Source organism: Haliotis rufescens, unplaced genomic scaffold (assembly GCF_023055435.1).
Source record: "Haliotis rufescens isolate VD_foot unplaced genomic scaffold, xgHalRufe1.0.p SCAF_1, whole genome shotgun sequence".
Taxonomy (NCBI): Eukaryota; Metazoa; Mollusca; class Gastropoda; order Lepetellida; family Haliotidae; genus Haliotis; species Haliotis rufescens.
The window spans coordinates 2,327,056-2,342,240 of NW_025963779.1; the positions used below are offsets into that span (position 1 = coordinate 2,327,056).

Consider the following 15,185-nt stretch of genomic DNA (forward strand, 5'->3'; position numbering starts at 1 on the left):
ATACAGTTCATGGTATACAGTTCATGATATACAGTTCATGTTATACTGTTCATGGTATACAGTTCATGGTATACTGTTCATGGTATATTTACAGTTCATGGTATACTGTTCATGGTATACAGTTCATGGTATATATACAGTTCATGGTATACTGTTCATGGCATACAGATCATGGTATACAGTTCATGATATAAATACAGTTCATGTATACAGTTCATGGTATTATGTTCATGGTACACAGTTCATTGTATACTGTTCATGATATACTGTTCTTGGTATACAGTTCATGGTACACAGTTCATGGTATATTGTTCATGGTATACTGTTCATTGTATACTGTTCATGGTATATTGTTCATGGTATACTGTTCATTGTATACTGTTCATGTTAGTATGTTCATGGTATACTGTTCATGGTATACAGTTCATGGTATACTGTTCTTGGTATACACTTCATGGTATACTGTTCATGGCATACTGTTCATGGTATACAGTTCATGGTATACAGTTCATGATATAAAGTTCATGGTATATATACAGTCCATGGTAAACTGTTCATGGTATACTGTTCATGGTATACATTTCATGGTATACTGTTCCTGGTATACAGTTCATGGTATACTGTCCATGGTATACAGTTCATTGTATACTGTTCATGGTATATATACAGTTCATTGTATACTGTTTATGGTATACTGTTCATGGTATACATTTCATGGTATACTGTTCCTGGTATACAGTTCATGTTATACAGTTCATGGTTTACTGTTCATGGAAAACAGTTCATGGTATACAGTTCATGATATACAGTTTATGGTATATATACAGTTCATGGTAAACTGTTCATTGTATACTGTTCGTGGTATACTGTTCATGGTATACAGTTCATGGTATACAGTTCATGGTATACTGTTCATGGTATACTGTCCATGGTATACAGTTCATGGTATACTGTTCATGGTATATATACAGTTCATTGTATACTGTTTATGATATACAGTTCATGGTATACTGTTCATGGTATACAGTTCATGATATACTGTTCATGGTATATATACAGTTCATGGTATACAGTTCATGATATACAGTTCATGATATACAGTTCATGGTAAACTGTTAATGGTATACTGTTCATGGTATACAGTTCATGGTATACAGTTCATCGTATACTGTTCATGGTATACTGTCCATGGTATACAGTTCATGGTATACTGTTCATGGTATATATACAGTTCATTGTATACTGTTCATGGTATACAGTTCATGGTATACTGTTCTTGGTATACAGTTCATGATATACTGTTCATGGTATACTGTTCATGGCATCTGTCCATGGTATACAGTTCATGGTATACTGTTCATGGTATACATTTCATGGTATACAGTTCATTGTATACAGTTCATGGTAAACTGTTCATGGTATACAGTTTACGGTATACAGTTCATTATATATACAGTTCATGGTATACTGTTCATGGCATACAGTTCATGGTATACTGTTCATGGTATATATACAATTCATGGTATACTGTTCATGATATACAGTTCATGGTATACTGTTCATGGTATACAGTTCATGGTATACAGTTCATTGTATACAGTTCATGGTAAACTGTTCATGGCATACAGTTCACGGTGTACAGTTCATTATATATACAGTTCATGGTATACTGTTCATGGCATACAGTTCATGGTATACAGTTCATGGTATACAGTTCATTGTATACAGTTCATGGTAAACTGTTCATGGCATACAGTTCACGGTGTACAGTTCATTATATATACAGTTCATGGTATACTGTTCATGGTATACTGTTCATGGTATACAGTTCATGGTATACAGTTCATGGTATACAGTTAATGGTATACAGTTCGCGGTGTACTGTTCATGGTATATATACAGTTCATTGTATACAGTTCATGGTGTACTCCCGTCGTGATATTGCTGGAATATTGCTAAAAGCGGCGTAAAACCATACTCACTCACTCATTGTGTACTGTTCATTGTATACAGTTCATGGTATACAGTTCATGGTATACAGTTCATGGTATACAGTTCGCGGTATACTGTTCATGGTATATATACAGTTCATTGTATACAGTTCATGGTATACAGTTCATGGTGTACTGTTCATTGTATACTGTTCATGGTATACAGTTCATGGTATACAGTTCGCGGTGTACTGTTCATGGTATATATACAGTTCATTGTATACAGTTCATGGTATACAGTTCATGGTATACAGTTCATGGTATACAGTTCGCGGTGTACTGTTCATGGTATATATACAGTTCATTGTATACAGTTCATGGTGTACTGTTCATTGTATACAGTTCATGGTGTACAGTTCATGGTGTTGGTGCATCTGTATTTCATTGTCAATCTATTTCTGGTTCTAAAGGAATAATTAGGTACTGAACACATTCGATAACTGATCGACATTGGCACATAAAACTGCAACTGTATATAACTTTCCATTGTTATATATTGATATATCTACTTTACAGGTAAGACGCAATGCTTTTCTGATTAACATACCGTCACATATAGCCTGCCAGTGATACTGATAGAGAGACTTGGAACTTAATATCAGGCCCAACTGTGAGTGAGTGAGTGTGTGAGTGTGTATATATTTTTTGATGTTCTATATCAGTATATACATATATAGAACATCAAGAAATGACATCACAGTGTGTACTCAAGTGGGGAATCAATCTTAGGTCTTCAGCACGATGAGACACAGCCCCCTTTCAACATGACCGTGCGCCAATGCTTCTGCAAGACCGTAGCTCACCTTCTGTCTACGCGTACGACACGACATCAAAAGGATTATGAACAAATGATTGTAGTCGTTATTTCGGTATGCATATTGTATTTGTGGGCCACCGCGAACCACCTGGATTATCAAGCAGATTGTAAGTTGTCAATTGAGCCTCCTACGAATGTTGGAAACAATGATAGCAGCGAGTAACTTTAAATGTATATAATACAAGCTACCGTTTAAAACAAGCGCCCCCCTCTTCCGTGTGCAAACCTTTCGTGCCCCAGTACTTGACCACGTCCAGGTGAATGGTCGTATGTTTATTTAGGTATAGTGATAGCTTTGGACAACTCTCGCAGTCGAAGAGGACAGGTAGGACATTTCTGGCCCACGGGTGTAATCAATGGGACTGATAGGGACATTTGTTGCCCACGGTTGTAATCGAATGGAAACTGATAGGGACATTTGTTGCCCAAGGTTGTAATCGAATGGGAACTGATAGGGACATTTGTTGCCCAAGGATGTAATCGAATGGAAACTGATAGGGACATTTGTTGCCCAAGGTTGTAATCGAATGGGACTGATAGGGTCCTGTTTGGCCCACGGTTGTAATCGAATGGAAACTGATAGGGACATTTGTTGCCCTGGGTTGCAATCGAATGGGACTACATTTTTGGAGGTTGCAATCGAATAGGACTACATTTTTGGGGACTTTTAGGGACATTTGCAAGTCGTGTGTATTGATTTATACTTAACTCGAGTCTTTCGTATTACAGCTTCGCGCCAAGTTCTTTATCGCTCGGATGTTATGAAATATGAAACATAATTATGTTATGTTTGTCGTGTACGCTCGTGAAGAGCGTGAAGCAGCAATATGTATGTTCGGGAACTGACCAAATGTCCTCCGCTATAAGTTAAACAAGGCAGGGTTTGTTCAACTGAGAATCGTTCTGTCTTCATTCTGAACACGCGAGATTTCTGTAGTGTAATAAAGAGAGGGTTTTAACGCTCCAATTGTACCCTTGATGCAAACAGGCTAATTGCCTAAACAGCTTGTAGCTGACCATTCATTCCCCGCCAGGCTCTCGTGTGAGTTACGTTGACGAGCTTTGTTCCTATAATTACCAGGTGGTTAACTACAAAGGTCTGTAAATCCACAGTATGTCTTAGTGAATCTTCTCAACTTGCCAACACAACTAATTATTGTACCGCCCATTAGCTGTGATAGACGTGGACATATGGTAAGCATTATTGATAAACTCATCAAACAAGATGGCAGAAACACAACACAAGACGAGTAAAGTATTCACAACACAACCGAGTACATCTTTTGGCGCTGTATTTGGAAACTATTCTTTTGAGCTCGAAACATCAACATAGGTAGTGTGGTGTGCGTCTGTGTGTCGGGGGTAGGGTGGTGTGGTGTGCGTCTGTGTGTCGGGGGTAGGGTGGTGTGGTGTGCGTCTGTGTGTCGGGGGTAGGGTGGTGTGGTGTGCGTCTGTGTGTCGGGGGTAGGGTGGTGTGGTGTGCGTCTGTGGGTCGGGGGTAGGGTGGTGTGGTGTGCGTCTGTGTGTCGGGGGTAGGGTGGTTTGGATCGCGTCTGTGGGTCGGGGGTAGGCTGGTGTGGTGTCGGTGGTGTGGTGTGCGTCTGTGGGTCGGGGGTAGGGTGGTGTTCTGTGCATCTGTGGGTCGGGGGTAGGGTGGTGTGCGTCTGTGTGTCGGGGGTAGGGGGGTGTGGTGTGCGTCTGTGGGTCGGGGGTAGGGTGGTGTTCTGTGCATCTGTGGGTCGGGGGTAGGGTGGTGTTCTGTGCATCTGTGGGTCGGGGGTAGGGTGGTGTGCGTCTGTGTGTCGGGGGTAGGGGGGTGTGGTGTGCGTCTGTGGGTCGGGGGTAGGGTGGTGTTCTGTGCATCTGTGGGTCGGGGGTAGGGTGGTGTGCGTCAGTGTCGGGGGTAGGGTGGTGTGGTGTCGGTGGTGTGGTGTGCGTCTGTGTGTCGGGCGTAGGGTGGTGTGGTGTGCGTCTGTGTGTCGGGGGTAGGGTAGGGTGGTGTGGTGTGCGTCTGTGTGTCGGGGGTAGGGTGGTGTGGTGTGCGTCTGTGGTGTCGGGGGTAGGGTGGTGTGGTGTGCGTCTGTGTGTCGGGGGTAGGGTGGTGTGGTGTGGTGTGCGTCTGTGGGTCGGGGGTAGGGTGGTGTGGTGTGCGTCTGTGTGTCGGGGGTAGGGTGGTTTGGATCGCGTCTGTGGGTCGGGGGTAGGCTGGTGTGGTATCGGTGGTGTGGTGTGCGTCTGTGGGTCGGGGGTAGGGTGGTGTTCTGTGCATCTGTGGGTCGGCGGTAGGGTGGTGTGCGTCTGTGTGTCGGGGGTAGGGTGGTGTGGTGTGCGTCTGTGGGTTGGGGGTAGGGTGGTGTTCTGTGCATCTGTGGGTCGGGGGTAGGGTGGTGTGCGTCTGTGTCGGGGGTAGGGTGGTGTGGTGTCGGTGGTGTGGTGTGCGTCTGTGGGTCGGGCGTAGGGTGGTGTGGCGTGCGTCTGTGTGTCGGGGGTAGGGTGGTGTGGTGTTGGTGGTGTGTCGGGGGTAGGGTGGTGTGGTGTCGGTGGTGGAGGTGGGGCACCGGTGTGTAAGCCGCCACCGTGATGACAGTTCATCCTCAGACCGTGTACCGTGTTTAATAAATTTTTTATATAGGGCTTTCCTCCCACATTTACCTGACGCACCTTGATATTAGTAAAGCCATGTTCAAGGGGTTGTTCAACCAAACCTACTCACTCGTTCGTGTCTTCACGCACAGTCCAGCAATGGTCTATTTCTCCCCTATGAAGTCGGTAGCGAGCCATTCCACGAACAGGGCGTGCCCTCTGACCGGTGAGAGCTGTAATGAATGTCTCCAGACAGAAGTTATGATTACGAGCTTAATCTCACAATCATTTGGCAATCCGTTGCCAGCCGTGACCTTAGGAAATTGGTAAATGTGACAGATAGTTATTGATGACTAGCGAACTAGTTCACACTGTTTAGTCTACCTACATCTCGGGATACACAAGTGGACAAAAGTAGGGTGCAATGTCTGACGCGACTATTCACAAGGATAGATCATAGACAACAGCATAGAATATTACCCCCGTTTTTTATCATCATGTTCACTTTATTCCTTCTTTACTTCCACAGCCAGGACTTTGGTTATGTAGATATTTTAGATTCAAATATATTCAGCTTTCGAGAAAGGAAAGAAAAAAGTTGACAGTCATTATTATTTCGGGGGTACGGGGGGAGGGAGGGGGTGGGGAAGTTGCAGAGTCGCGTTCCTTCGGCCGCAGTAAACCTATGATCCCAATTCGCCCCGATGATGTTTCTAGGTTTGTCAGCACCATAGCAACGCTCGGTGGTTTTACCAAAGTGGTGAAAGTCTGAGACCTGCAACACTTCGGGCGTTCCGTCAAGCAGCTGACACGCCGTGATATAACTGGACTAGTGTTAGAAGGGGCGACAAAACCTACGATAATGGTGAGGTGAAATGGGGTTTAACGTCATGTTCAAGTTCATAGGGCCGCACTGGTATACAGTTTTAGCATCTGGTCGCACTATTTTGTAATTTCAGCATAACACAGCACTGGTATGTAGTTTCATGATGGCACAACACTGGTATGTATTTCAGCGTTCGGCCGCACTGGTATGTAGTTTCAGAATCTGGCCGCACTATTTTGTAGTTTCAACATTGGTCCGCACTGGTATGAAGTTTCAGTATCTAGTCGCATTATTTTGTAGTTTCAAAATGGGGCCACACTGACATATAGTTTCAGCATCTGGATGTATTTGTCATTTCAGCATGACACAGCACTTGTATGTTGTTTTAGCATCTGGCCGTACTATTTTGAAGTTTCATCATGACACAGCACTGGTATGTATTTCAGCGTTGGACCGCACTTGTATTGTAGTTTCAGCATCTCGCTGTACTATTTTGCAGTTTCAGCATTACACAGCACTGAAATGTGGTTTCATGATGGCACAGCACTGGTATGTATTTCAGCGTTGGGGCGCACTTGTATGTAGTTTCAGCATCTGGGCGCACTATTTTGTAGTTTAATCATGACACAGTACTGGTATGTAGTTTCAGCATCTGGCCGCACTATTTTGTAGTTTCAGCTTGGGTCCGCACTTGTATGTAGTTTCAACAGTTTGATTGGCATTGATACTCATTTGTGAGATAGAAAACGTTTAGGACAAAAACTTTTGGTTTATTGCACATAGCTACTATGTAGTTTCAGCATGGCAGCACTGAGATGATGACTGGTACTGCAGCTATTATGAACCGATAACTTAATCTATTAAGAAAACCGTGATTATTATTTTGGTTCAAAGTGCATCATTTTCCGCATAGATCTTCATCATTTTCCGTGTAGATCTTCATCATTTTCCGTCTAGATCTGCATCATTTTCCGTCCAGATCTGCGTCATTTTCCCTGTAGATCTGCATCATTTGACAAAGCATTTTGTTGTGTGGAACTTCCACTCGTGACCAACTTTATCCTAATCCAAGCAATTTGATGAGTATTTAAGATCACGATAATACGTCTTCAGCACCCCATGCATGCCGTAAAAGGCGACTAACGAGATCGGTGGTCAGGCTCACTGGCTTGGTTGATGGTTGTCATCGCATCTCAATGTTTCTAATGCCAATCACTGGATTGTCTAGTCCTGACTCAATTATGTACAGACCGCCGTCATTTAGCTGGAATATTGCTGAGTATGGCGTTAAACAAACAAACAAACAAAACAAAGATCACGATAAAAGGGCGGCGGATATGTTATGATATTTGTCTCGGCCGTCGTCTTGCTGCTTCTTCACCAGCCAATGACATGTCACTCGGGGGCGGCGGACATGTGAGGTCTTCCTTCGCGCTGGCACGTGACTCATCCCTCACATCAGTGGGACGACGCGAGAGGTCAAGTAGCATCCCAGTGGTATATGTATATAGGGTAGAAGGGTAGAATATCAATCAACTGAAAAGTACGCGCAGCTCAACACGAGCGAGCAGACTGAATACAATAACGCGAGCGCCATCTCCAACACGTGGGATGAGGGTACGCTGGACGCTGGACAAAATAGACCGGTTGAACATTTATTCTGCAGTTGTAATAATGTGAGCTAACTCCCTTTGGACTCGAACACTGAATAAAACACAAAGCACAGGTTACATGTGAACAAGATAAAAGGGTGTACATATACTCTTAGGATCGACAATTCTGAACATTTTGCATTCGCTACCATACCAGCTCACAAAATACCCATTGAAGTTCCATTACACAGCCAACATGCAAGGGTATAGGAATTAAATCCTTCACTAAGTGTTAGTCGAGTTGTCGCCATGTCTTTGTCAGTCAGTGAGTAAAAGACAACAGAAAAAGGGGCATGGAACTTGCTCACGCGAGGCACTGTCTTCCTCAGCTTCAGTCTTCAAATACAACTTCAGTCCTTGAGCGATTCTGTCTACCACTCTCCATTGACAACATGTAAGTATATTTCCTATTCTGAGAAGAAAAAATGCTCATTATTCCTGACTTGGGAAATATTCAGTAACACGCCCCTCTTTAAGTCGCTGAAACTGCCACGTGATTAGATTGCAGATTGTCTAGACCTGATACACAATGTGACGATTATTATTGTCCAGCAAATTGAACGTAGGCTGATCACCTCAAGCTACGTAATGCCATATTCGTCCAGAAAGTGACTCAATCACATATCTGTAGATGTCTCTGATATGCAATCGATGTATGTTGACTTGTGAAGAACGCTTACATAGTTGTACCTTCAACGTTGTTCGCAGGAGTTGCAACAGTTTCTGTAGTGTTTGACATATAACGCGTGGATGAATCGTTTTCTTTAAAAACTACGTCCACTTATTAGCTTTTATTGTTAAAACCATTCAAAGGGGAAAATAATTCTTGTAAATATCTTAGTTTGAATTCTAATTTGCGACAATTATAGATCAGCTCACCAAGAAATTAAAGATGACACCCCAAAGCGATGCAGATTTTAGATGTTTACAGTTTTGGTAAAACCCAGTAGCATGGGGAAGGTGGAGGGACCATTATTTGAACGAATCTGGAGTCGAACCTTCGAACGGATCCTAGCACCAGTAAGGGACACCATTGATGCCGTAGAATCAGTAGAGAGCTTGCCATGTGCAGTGTGAGTGCTGGGTGGTTATATAGTGATGGCATCGTCCACGATCTTACATATCCATCGCATTAAACATACGAGTCGCACAAGCATCACACCTTTGTTTGTCGCGGCGATCTATAACAAATACCCCACGAATATTGGACCTGCTGTTTGTACTTGTTTTAGAAAAAAATCCGTAAATGAATTCCTATTAGTAACACACATGTAGCCTGTCTGTCAACAGTTTGTGGAGACGTGGTTTGACGTCTAGGTCGCCGTCATAAGCCTTGCATGCTTTTTTGGGAGGGGTGAAAACCGGTGCATTCTCACGTACAGCATGACACACATGAGGGATAATACAACGCAGCTCCATGTAACGCGATAGTGGTTGTACTGATTGCCATCCTCAACAGCAGGACTTTGAAGCTGTCCTGGAGGATTTGGCATTCATCTCACATACTTGGGGACGAGTCGGCAGTCATGATCAGAACAACAGTATCAGATGAAGATGTAACGGGCCGTGGAGTTTGTTTCATCTTGTCATGTGACTATCTGAAACGTGGCGTCAAAAATGTATCTGCCTCTAGATAAAAATCAAAATTGTGTTTGAAATAAATGTATAAGGTATCATATCTTGTTTGCAATCGTGTGTTGCGGTTGGGAGGGCGGTGGTGTCAGACAACTGGAATGCAGAAGTAAGCTGAGCAGAACAATATTGTATACATTTGTATGTTTGTTCGTTTGTTGTTTAACGCCGCCCTTAGCAATATTCAAGCTACATGACGGCGAGTCTAGACCAGACAATCCATTGATTGACATCATGAGCATCGATCCACGCAATTTGGATCGATGACATGCATCAACCAAGTCAGCGAGTCTGACCACCCGATCCCGTTAGTTGCCTCGTACGACAGCATAGTCGCCTTGTTTGGCAAGCATTGGTTGCTGAAGACCTATTCTAACCCGGATCTTCACGGGTCGCATTTGTATGTACCACGATAGTGTGTACCAAGATTGTATACACGTATGTACCATGTAAAATATTACTCGTAACTCCGAAGAGAAGGGTTCGATTCCTCGCATGATTCATTGCGTGAAGCCCCAATTGTTGGTGCCACAAAATGGCTGAAATAGTGCAAACGCGGCGTAAAGTTCCACTTACTCACGCATTTACCTTTTCATTTGGGGATGTAATTCGATAAAGGTGTAGGCATCGTTTAGAAACGTTACTGTTGAATAATTACTTATTGACATTTCCATCTCACTGAGGATATATTCGCCGTTGTAATAACTGGTTCGAAGCTCCGCATTGACTTGTGACGATCATTCTGTCACGCCGTTCTTCTCTTCTGAAAGTCATTATGTCGGTGTCTATACAAAGACAGAATTCGCTGAAATCGATATATCCGTAAGAAACTTGTTTCAACATCAAGTGATCGCGATAACCTCCCTTCAAAGAAGGTGTGGTATTGTTATCTCACGACACCAGTTGTTGTCAAGTCTGGCATGATCTCGTCACTGATGTGACCTTTGACTTGTTCACACGGCATCAAATGAATCAGAGAAACCAGTGTGACCTTGACCTTGCTATATTGGGTTTTACAGATTTACATTGCATTTGTTGCACTTAAGATCAGTATGCACGCATTGAGCGAGCTTGAGTCACGCCACGGCAAGAAACTGAGTGGGTCACGGGTCACACACAAACAATAACATCTTGTCGAGCCCGGGCTGCCTGCATGCTCGTCACACACACACCACCGTGAGCTGACGGGTGTTGGGGAGCCAGCTGTCTTCACACGAACGGTGCAAGTGCAAACACGGTCGTCGCAACCCTTCACACAAAGTCACCTGAAAAAGAAATAACTAATGAGAAATATAAACTTTCCTGTGATTTGATATACGACTTGAAAACTTTGTTTGTTGTTTAACGCCGCACTCAGCAATATCCCAGCTATGACGGCGGTCTGTAAATAATCGAGTCTGGACAAGACAATCCAGTGATTGATATCATGAGCATCGATCCACGCAATTGCGAAATTGCCTGACCACCCGATCCCGTTATTCGCCTCTTACAACAAGCATAGTCGCCTTTTACGGCAAGCTTGGGTTGCTGAGGAGCTATTCTAACCCGGATCTTCACGGGTGCATTTATTCTTAAAACGTGTTCTTACATTAAGACAGTCGTGTTACACGTGGGCTTTTATTGTGTAATTGCTGCACGCATCGTGCTTCACTTTGAAGATGTCGGGATTTGCAAAGGATTTAAATATTACGTAGTAATTCACGTTTAACAAGACGGCCTGCGTGGTAAATTCGAGTGTGGAAAATGAAGACCACAGTTTAAGCATCAAGCTGCAGGGGCACAAGGAAGTGTAGCACTCAGGATGCGAATTTACCTTCCCAACTGATGTCCATCATATCTCGGGTAAGGTAGTGTCAGTTCTCGCAAAAAATTCTGTGTGATGTGTCTGCATCGGACGCAATACACGCATATGTCTGTTTAAATACGCTCTCCAACATTTCTGGGAGGTATTTTATGAGCGATTGCCCCGCACAGCCAATGCTGTAAGTGTAACTTATCCTGACTATCTGCAAAGTTTCACACCTGCCAAGACAAAACAACGGGAATTGGGTCCGCCAAATGGCGGCCCAACGTGATGAGGATGTATGACTCTTGGCTGTGACTTGTCTAATTATTTGCCCCTACAAGGCAGGAAGCTGCTGCCCGTTCATGGCTGGCTTGTGAGGTCTAGACACAGGTACAGAACACCCCGCCGTGGTCATAAATCCAATAATCATTAGGTGTCCAACCACACCCTCTGACTTCTCTTCCAGATTACCAAACTCCATACTCCCCCGAAAACAGAAAGTTAATATTCATTGTCTCGCTCTCATGTTTACAGCAAAATGCCACTTAAGCTAATTAAATCTGCAATACATTTCAGCGCCCATTTCATATTGTTGGAGACTCCAGGAATAACTCCTAGTTTACTGAGCCACCCCCTTCCAACATCCCTGGCACGTCAGTTAGGGTTTTGATAATATTTTGTCCTCGTGCACGGTGAGGCGTTGTATGATGTTGTACTATCTTTAAAATACACGACTCATCTCTTGGTGCTTCGCCCACGTCCCTTGTTCCGAAAGGCCTCAAACATCTACCTGTAATTGCACCCATGTTAAAATGGGCCCTGTGGTTTGCAAATGCCATTTAGCAGATTACAGGTTTACTATTTCCAGTTAAATGAGAGCATCATTATGGGAATGCACTGATTGGGCGAGTCATTAGGAATGTGTAACGTTATGCTTGTCACGTGATTCAGGTGTGGTCACATGTAATCGGCTTTAATGACCTGAAGCTCCATTCCGATACAACGAGTAACCAGTGGAGACCCCATACCTTTCAATAACTTCTTTGAGAGGCATTTGAAGATGGAGCACGAAGTAAGGATGAGATATGGATGAACAACTTCTTTATTGCAATTAGGAGCGACGTTTCGGTGTAGGTTCTACTCTAGTTTGATAACGGTGCTCGAACCTACACCGAAATGTCGCTCCTAATTGTAATAAAGAAGTTGTTCATCCATATTTTATTCTTACTTTGCAATAATTACTCGAAAATAAAAACAAAGACCAACACTAAACATGGTTTTCACGGGTCCTTGGGATATCAAGGATATAGTATAGTCATAATGTACATAATCTTTATAGCCCTGAGAATTTGTATAGACACATGGGCTCATCCATTGAAAAGTCAAGATCATCCTCGAGGTTTTACCATTTACTGTATGTCAATGAAACATGGTACGAGTGAGTGAGTGAGTGAGTGAGTGAGTGAGTGAGTGAGTGTGTATGGTTTTACGCCGCTTTTAGCAATATTCCAGCAATATCACGGGGACACCAGAAACGGGCTTCACACATTGTACCTATATCGGGAATCGAACCCGGGTCTTCGGCGTGACGAGCGAACGCTTTAACCACTAGCCTACCCGACCGCCCCATTGGTACATGTTATCATTGTAGCGGGGCTGCGACCTAAAAGGGTGAGTGACCTATACATAAGGTCACACTGAATGTATTTCTGAAAGAATGTTTGCAATTTTCACAAAATTGTTCTTGTCTGCAGTGTTTGTATTATCTTTTGACTACATATGTATAACACGTGATGACAATCTTATCATATCAGCGGTGGGTGACTGACCAACTCTCAAAGAGAAGCAAATGCTAAGGTTTCGTTGTTACGTTGATTCCACCAAGGGACATCATATTTGGTTTATACGATGGATTGCCCTTTGGAATATCAATGTTTTTGAAATACTTGTCTTTGATATTGAAGAGCAAATATACTTACCATGTCAAACACAAATATATGTATTATGGTTAATAAAACTTCATTGACGACCAAGGGCACAGGAATGATAGGTAGTTCTGCGTCTTGAGATATTTGAATGAGCAAGGGCATGTTTTCAACCAGAAATAATCAAACATGTGATTAGGTGAAATTGAGAGTAAAGTTGAGATTCAGCAGAAGTTCATAGCATTGTGTTTTGACAAAAGTCAAGAATGTTGTACTATTAAATGTAAGCAGTGGTGTGGAAATTACTGTTTTTGAAGTCAAGTGTAATGTGACATGTTCAGGAACAGCTAGAATAGTCCACCACTTTATGGAATTTTCAAGAAGTTATTTACAATTTTTAAGTGGGGCAAGCGTGTGCTCATCTCACACTACTTCTCACATTACATCAAGACCGGCGGTTGTGTGGAGATCACCTTTAACCCTGGTTATCCAGCCTAGGCCTATTTTGGAAGCTTGACCCTGTTATTACAAGGTGAATATTATTCTCAATGACGTTTTGCTATCACTACTGCTATTGTATTTCACACTGCCATTGAAATTGTACTGTCATTGAATCTTATACTGCCACTCTATTGTGTACAGCCATTGTGACTTTGCAGTAAGTTGTATTGATTTGTAAACTTAATTATTTTTATAATACATTTGTTAATTGTACACTATTTCTTTTGTTGTTTTATTGGTTTCACACTAAATACTTTTCATATAGATTTATGGGTTAACTTATATACTTGTTTCAATTTGGAAGTCGACGCGTAAGAAAGTCATTAAATGTGAGGTGCCTATAACTTTGTTATTTAGGTAGCTAGAGGTAGTACTGCATTTGGCATATTTGTTTTCCTAAAATGCAATCGATGTCGTTACATTTGAAGTGCTTATAACTTTATTATATTGAAGTAGCTCGAGACACACTTTGGATATTTAGACGTGGCACATTTCTGGCTGTATATGAATGTGTTACGGGTCCGCTTGTGAAGGATCTCAATTACTTAAGAGCCTTTAGCCTTTAGCTTACGTGAAGGAACATCTGGTACACAACAACATGTAATCACTTCATCCTTATGTCTATGAAGGATCTACATTGTAGTAACACACATACTCGTAGCTCCGAGAGGTGTCTATGTGAATACAACTCCAGTTAGTTAGTACAGGTGTACAACATGTACTGGACGTCATGGTTACAGATGACGTGTCCAGATGATGTATCGAAACAGGAAAGGTAATAAGATGAACGATTCGAAACCACGTGTTATTGAAATCTGCCATGTTAAATAATGACATATTATATACTGCTTCGTATCTCGTTTCCCATTCCTCTTGCATACATAGTTGTATCCTGATGTGATGTTTATGATCGTGTCGGTTCTTGTTTACAAACAATTTGAGTAATGATGCATACGCGTCTGGGAACAGCAGCAAAGAAGATGAAATCACACCTTGAGATATGAGAACATGCACAGGCAAAAAGTAAATATTTGCATACGTGCATAGTCCTTACGTTTTGTTTTGTGTTACGTTTCAGCAGTGGAAGTTGCGTAAGAATATTTCCTAACACGTTTACACAATTTTTAATAGTCACACGTTGTTCCGCCAGATGGAAATAGTCCTGCACGAGATATACGATGTCGGCCGTATGATGCTCGTCAGTCATCGTGACATTAAACTTCAGGATAGAAACACACACTTTTTGTTCTACGAGGTTTCAAACATTTCAGATACTTGTATGGTTTCCAAGGCAATATGATTCCTAATCATTTTTGCGTATAAATACTACTTTATTGCTTGCTACATTAACGGGAGTGCATGACTCATAGGTCGTCTTTTGGTTCAAGCAATATCACAGCGGTTACCTTGCAGTGAAGGTTATATTGTAACATTGCAGTGAAGGTTATATTGTAACATTGCCGTGAAGGTTA

The 15,185-nt window shown here is 42.5% G+C and overlaps 1 pseudogene; it reads left to right on the top strand.

The window, feature by feature from the left end:
* The first annotated feature begins 556 nt into the window (after positions 1-556).
* The window catches only part of LOC125372563, a 39,891-nt pseudogene continuing 25,262 nt past the window's right edge, over positions 557-15,185 (top strand).